The sequence below is a fragment of the Papio anubis genome, chromosome 2, assembly GCF_008728515.1.
Source record: "Papio anubis isolate 15944 chromosome 2, Panubis1.0, whole genome shotgun sequence".
Taxonomy (NCBI): domain Eukaryota; kingdom Metazoa; phylum Chordata; class Mammalia; order Primates; family Cercopithecidae; genus Papio; species Papio anubis.
The window spans coordinates 42086444-42093578 of NC_044977.1; the positions used below are offsets into that span (position 1 = coordinate 42086444).

Here is a 7135-nt window from a genome sequence, read left to right on the forward strand (position 1 = left end):
TATTGGCCAGGCAGGTCTTGAACTCCTGACCTCGTGATCCACCCGCCTCAGTCTCTCAAAGTGCTGGGATTACAGGCGTGAGCCACTGCACCTGGCCTACTTTGGATTCTTAAAGGAAGACCATTTAAACTGGCAACAAAGTCTAGTCTCAGTCCTCTGATTAACAAACACTGTAACCCAAACTGATCCTTAGTTTCCTCAGCTGCAAAATGGAAAACTTGACCAAGACATGTTTTTCCAATGACCTTTAAGGACTCCAGAAGTCCATGTTAGCTGGTTGCCCTCTTCTCCCAATGAGAAAGTGGTGAGATCTATGAATTTGTTCACATATTTGCTGGGCAGCTGCTGTGTTTCATAATCTAGGAGATGTGATGGCTAACAGTCAAGACAACAGTTTCTGCCATGGAAGAGATTATAATCAGATCAGCAAGAAGATAAACAGAAAAATATGTGTAATAACTGAGATAACAGGAATATGTCATACAAACCGAGAACTACAGGAAACCACAGAAGGCTCTGGGTGGTGTGGTTTTTGAAAGCAGTATTGCACATAGATTAACGGAGAACAGAAGGAATCACATCCTTGTCAAGGGGCATTGTATGAACAAGGAGACAGGAGCAAGAATGAGAATGAGAAAGAAGTGCAAGAGGATATAAGAAGACCCAGCTAGAGAGAAACTCTGAGAGAGAATCTGGTTCAAGAAGACCTGTGAGTACTTGGAGGCTATTCTTAAAATTGTAAATGAATTTGATAGATGACAGGAAGTACCCAAGTTAGGAAGCAATATTTTTTCAGTGTATGAGAAAGAGCTTGGTTTTCAGGAGAAACTAGAAGGGTAGGATCCAACCAGGGAGTGTCAACAATAAGCCAATAAGAGGTTGAAAGCTTTAAGGGAGTGATAGCTGTGAAAACAGCAAGGAAGGGTGAAATTGAAAGACTTTGCAGAGTCATAACTGCCAGTACGTTTGCATAATTCCTGGCAATATTTCCCCTCAGTTTCTACGCAGTAAGCTTTTACGTTGTAAATTGCCAACATCTTAGAAGTATTATGCCAAGACCTCATTTGTTTAGTGTAATGTAAGGTTTGGGTTACTAATACGCTATTTCAGTCCTTAAAGTGTCCTCTGTAAGAATCCAGTTTTTCTAAATATCAATGGATACAAAAAAATTAGAAGTTTAAAGTTTAACTCTCCCTTCTCTTCTCTCCTAGGTGGCTGTGTCAGTGCAGGCAAAAAGGAACCCTAGAAGGATCCAAGTGGAAATGACATAGAAGATAATGATAATCCCATGAAGTGGTGAAGCTATAACCACCACCTGTCCCTGTTGATTAAAGAGCTCCACCTGCCTAGGCACAGCATCCTCAACTAGGATTGGGGGTAGGCCATTGGGCTAGGACAAAACTTTGCAGGACTGACACATTACAGGCCCCCGCGTAGTATATACTAGAAGTGCTGCAACAGGAACCCAGAATCCACCTGCACCCACCTCAATATGAGTAGCACGTGTTGCCAACATCTGCTTTGGCTCTTTCCTTCAGCTGTTTTCATGTGTTTTCTCTTTGTAAAAATGGCTTCCACCTACCAGTGGACTACTTTTCCAGATTCCCACCTTTTCACCTCCCTCCTGCCTCTATAAACTTAGGACACCAACATTGTAAGTTACTAGGCTTCTAAATTTAATACATATGAGAATCACCTAGGGAGCTCTTTTTGAAATGCAGATTCCTCAAGAGATTGTAATTTAATTAATCAAACAATGGGACTCAGGAATCTGTAGTGAACAGGCATCCTAGCTGACTCTGGTGTCGGTGGTTCCCAGCCCAACTTACCAGAGCACTGCAAAGTTGAACCTAGCAGCATAATTAATCCATGCTAAAGCCAAACTTATAAATGAACATTTATCAAGAAGTCTTTGAGAGCATGGTTCTATGATTATGTATGAGTCTTAGGGCTCATTTTTCCTAGGGTGTAAACAAAGTCACACTGGGAGAGCCTATGATCCCAGTGTATATTTCTGGCAGGGCATAATTTTCTCTATAGGGACAGGCACAGCAACATTGATTGTATAACGTTACTCCACCCTGGAATTTACTATTAGTCATAAAAACTGAGGCAACTCCAGTATTGCTGGTTCATTTGATGAGTATACAGGGTGGGAAGGCCTCTACAATAACTTCTTTCTCCCCTAAAGGGCAAAAATGCAACTCAACTCACAATCCAGGCTACTGAGCAAAGGTTTGAATGACCCCTGAGCCCATACAAGCTTCTCTACATTGTTCTGAGAGGACCCAAAAGCCACTGGTGTTGTTGAGACCACTGGTTCCTTTGTCCTGAAGAGAAGAGGGAGAGAAATGATTGCTGCTACACTCACTTTGAAGTGAGAAAAGTTGTGGGTGGCTGAAAATTTTACTCTGGAAAGATGTTAGGTAGCTCGTTGTTTCTACAGCCCTGCAAACTATGCTCCTGATACAGAGTGCAGCAAGTGGGGCGGGGAAGTGCTGGGAAGGGAAAGGCATAGTCCCCGGCTGGGGCTCCAGCCCCAGACCTGTGCCCACAGACCTAGGTAAGGACAGGCATTTGTTTTCATGCCCAAATATTGCATTTCCCAAGACCACCCTGGACTGCCATGCTCCTATCCTGTGCCTATAAAAACTCCAAGATCCTAGCGGGCACACACACAAGCAGCTGGACATCAAGAGGAACACACCAATGGCTGAGGACACAAGCAACTGGAAGTTGAGAGGAACACACCAGCATAAGAGCCGACAGGGACCGGCAGATGCCGGAGAGGAACACACCAGCATAAGAGCACACCCACAGGCACTGACAGACTTCGGCAGGCCATCGACTGGTGGAACAATGCAGAGTTTGGCTGGGCTGGTCAGAGAAAAGCCCAGCTGCTGGGAAGCCCAACTGCAGGAGAAAACCACCGTCCCACTCCAGCCCCCTTCTGGCCTTACCATCTACCTCGCTGAGAGCTACCACTCAATAAAAATCCTTGCACTCATTCTCCAAGCCCACATGTGATCGGATTCTTCTGGTATACCAAGGCAAAAACCTGGGGATACAGGACGCCCTCTGTCCTGATGATGAGTCAAAGGGTCTAATAGAGCTGATTGGCACAAGCTACCTACAGACAGCAAAGCTAAAAGAGCTCTTTGTAACACACGCCCACTGGGGCTTCAGGAGCTGTCAGCATTCACCCCTAGATGCTACCGTGGGGTCGGAGCCCCACAACCTATCCGTCTGCAAGCTCCCCTTAGAGGTTTGAGCAGCTGGGCACTGAAGAAGTGAGCCACTCCCCCTGTCACACACCCTGTGAGGGGGACAAGGGAACTTTTCCCGTTTCACTCCCACCCCTCACCCTCTGTGTCCTGGCACCCAGAGAGAAGCCCTAGGGCAGGCACTCCCCCAGCCTTGTTGGCTTTAGTTATGTTCATCCCATCTTCCATCTTCATTCTCAGTGCATCTGCGTAAGCCTCATTGAAGTTAGCCAAGTCCGGGACCACAGAAGCAGATATGGGTTAAACAATCCCCTCACATTCCAATCCCAGCCTTTCTTTCCCCTAAAGCATCTCCATCCCTAACTCACTGCAAAGTACTAACCTCTAACTCATGGAGGCTCAGAACTCACCTTTTGGGGATCTCCTTATGGCCTCACTCCCTGGTTGTTACTGACAACCAGCCCCAGTGGAAAGCCAGAGCCCTCTGTGGCCAGAATGATTTTTTTTTTAATTTGCCTTGTCTTGGCTACAATTATTTTTACTTTTTACAATAAAAAAGTTTTTCCTGTACTTTTAGGAATTTTCTATAGCCTGAGAAGTCAAGGATAGCAAAGAAACTCCAAGTGGCTAGAATACCATGACCCCAATAATTAGTATGTGGTTAGCTAAGAGATGTAAATTCATATGTACATTATACCTTTTGAGAAATAACTATCAGCTCAATTAAAGATAATCATTAAAGAAAATTTAATGCAAACTGTGTATATGTATTTGAGACAGGGTCTCACTCTGTTGCCCAGGCTGCAGTGCAGTGCAGTGGTGTGATCATAGCTCACTGTAACCTTGAGCACTTGGGCTCAAATGATCCTCCTGCCTCAGCCTCCCAGGGAGCTGGGACTTACAGGTATGCACCACCATGACTGGTTTACATTTTTTGTTTGTTTGTTTGTTTTTTGTAGAGACAAGGTCTCACTGAGTTGCCCAGGCTGGTCTCAAACTCCTGCCCTCAAGCAACCCTGCCACCCTGGCCCCCTAAAGTGCTGGAATTATAGGTATGAGCCCCTGTTTGAGGATGAACTGTATATTTAAAAAGAGTTTATAATCTAGAGAAAACGTAAGTAAATATAAATAGCTATATGTTTAGATACATTTTTGTTGAGTTCTCAACATTTCTCTAGAATTATTTAATCCAACATTATTTTTCCAATATTATAAAACTTCCTCCTGCCTTGTGCAGCAACTTTTGAACTGTCATCCTTGCCAACTTTAGGCTGTTGAAATGGATATAGGCAGGTTCCTAGACAAGAATGGAAGTAGAATAGACTCTTGTGGTTTAACAAATCAGAACAAGTTTTTAAATCAAAGAAACGCCGCCGGCTTTACACGTAAGTTGAGAGGTGATCACCTAATTGATGTGATGCATGGATGCTATAAACCACCTTACTTCCCAGAGTGTATTTGCTCACCTCATGCATAAAATTTCACCATTCTATTTCTTCATCTTAAAGCACTTACTCAGTCAAAATGTAGATACCCATAAGATTTTTTTACATGTACTGTTTTGCAAAAGATTTGCAGAGTCTTTTCTAAGAGTTCATTCTATTTTTTTTTTTTTTTGTCATATCCTTTAGACTCAGTAAGAGTCCATTTTAATAGATGACAGAGGAAAAGTAGAAGAGGATAGATACATCTACGGGGATTGGTGAAAGGATAGAAATCTGAGAGCCTGATGGTTTTGACTTCAGCAATCCATAAATTCATTAAGCCTGGAACTTAATGCCTTTACCAACAGAAGAATTATATACACAGATTCATCCATTAGCTAACTATTTTATGCCAATAGACACTGCCGAGGAAGCATAAAGTCTTTCTTCCCACTGCTGTCATGTCTAAGTCAGAGTCTCCTAAAGAACCCAAACAGCTGCAGACACTCTTCATCTGAGAGTTGAGCTTTGAAACAATCGACGAGACTCTGAAGAGCCGTTCTGAGCAATGGGGAACGCTCACCAACTGTGTGGTAATGAGAGATCCCAACACCAAGCACTCCAGGGGCTTTGGGTATGTCACATATGCCCTTGTGGAGGAGGTGGATGCAGCCATGAATGCAAGGCCACACAAGGAGGATGGAAGAGTTGTGGAACCAAAGAGAGCTGTCTCAAGAGAAGATTCTCAGAGACTAGGTGCCCACTTAACTCTGAAAAAGATATTTGTTGGTGGCATTAAAGAAGACTGAATAACATCCCCTAAGAGATTATTTTGAAGAGTATGGGAAGAATTGAAGTGATTGAAATCATGACTGACGGAGACAGTGGCAAAAAGAGGAGCGTTGCTTTTGTAACCTTTGGCAAAAGGAGGGGCTTTTGTTTTTGTACCCATGGCTCCGTAGATAAGATTGTCATTCAGAAATGCCATACTGGGAATGGCCACCGCTGTGAAGTAAAGAAAGCCCTGTAGTAGCAAGAGATGGCCAGTTTTTCATCTAGCCAACGAGGCTGCAGTGGTTCTGGAAACTTTGGTGGTGGTCATGGAGGTGGTTTTGGTGGGAATGACAACTTTGGTCACAGAGGAAACTTCAGTGCTTGTGGTGCCTTTGGTGGCAGCTGTGGTAATGGTGGATATGGAGGCAATTAGGATGGCTATAATGGATTTGGTAATGATAGTGGTTATGAAGGAGGCAGCCCTGGTTACTCTGGAGGAAGCAGAGGCTATGGAAGTAGTGGACAGGATTCTGGAAACCAGGGCAGTGGCTATGGTGGGGGTGGCAGCCATGACAGCTATAACAATGGAGGAGGCGTACGTGACTTTGGTGGTGAGAGTGGAAGCAATTTGGGAGGGCATGGAAGCTACAGTGATTTCTGAAAAAATAACAATCAATCTTAAAATTTGTACTCATGAAGGGAGGAAACTTTGGAGGCAGAATCTCTGGCCCCTATGGTGGTGGAGACGAATACTTTGCCAAACCACATAACCAAGGTGGCTATGGCAGTTCCAGCAAGAGCAGTAGCTATGGCAATGGCAGAAGATTTAAAATCCTGCCAGGAAACAAAGCTTAGCAGGAGAGGAGAGCCAGAGAAGTGACAGGGAGCTTACAGGTTACAATAGATTTGTGAACTTAGCCAAACATAGTGGTGGCAGGGCCTAGCTGCTAAAAAGAAAGCATATTTTAGACAATACTCATGTACATGGGCAAAAAAAGCACTCAAGGAGTGTATTTGTGACTAATTGTATAGCAGGTTATTTTAGTTTCTGCCCAGGTTGGCAGCTCTGCCTTCTTGGTGCATGGCAACTTCATCTGTTCTTCTGATATCACCACTTTGGTTCATCTTGTGAGTCAATGGTGCTCGATTGCATTGTTTTCGTCTCCTTGGAGGTGCTTTTCTTTGCATCTCCAATGGGTTCATTGTAGAACTTCAAATGTCTAGTGTGTATCCAAACAGGAAGCTGATTTTCTCCTGGTGAAACACAAGCAAAACCTCTTCCCCAGGTTATCACCTTCCCTATTTCCCATGTCTTATTTTTGTTGTCTTTCCACCAAATCAGTTTTCCTTCATGTGGACTGTTCTTTTTACCAGTAAGATGTTGTTCTGCAGAAGTAGTAGTTTGATTTCTATAAATGTTTAAAAAAATTAAAGTATAGAGTGCTAGATTAAGTTGCATCTGAGGAGTGGTACACTCCTTACTGTCTCCCTCTTCTTTTTGTTCAACTAACTGAGTTTTGAGTGTTCTATTAGTTCTTTCAACTATGGCCTGTCCTTGGGAATTATAAGGAATTCCTGTTGTATGTGTAATTTTCCACTGATTTAAGAATTTTTGGAATGCTTTAGTACAATATCCTGGCCCATTGTCAGTTTTAATTTTTTCTGGAATTCCCGTTACAGCAAAACAAGATAATACATGTTTTTTAACATGGG

The 7135-nt window shown here is 43.4% G+C and overlaps 1 long non-coding RNA gene and 1 pseudogene across 1 annotated transcript; both read left to right on the top strand.

The window, feature by feature from the left end:
* On the top strand, positions 1 to 3004 carry LOC110742527. Its single transcript, XR_002520293.2, has 2 exons — positions 1 to 709; positions 1212 to 3004. It is a non-coding gene; the product is annotated as an uncharacterized LOC110742527 (long non-coding RNA).
* A 1243-nt stretch (positions 3005 to 4247) lies between these two features.
* Positions 4248 to 6317, top strand: LOC101011143 (annotated as a pseudogene).
* Positions 6318 to 7135: the final 818 nt, after the last annotated feature.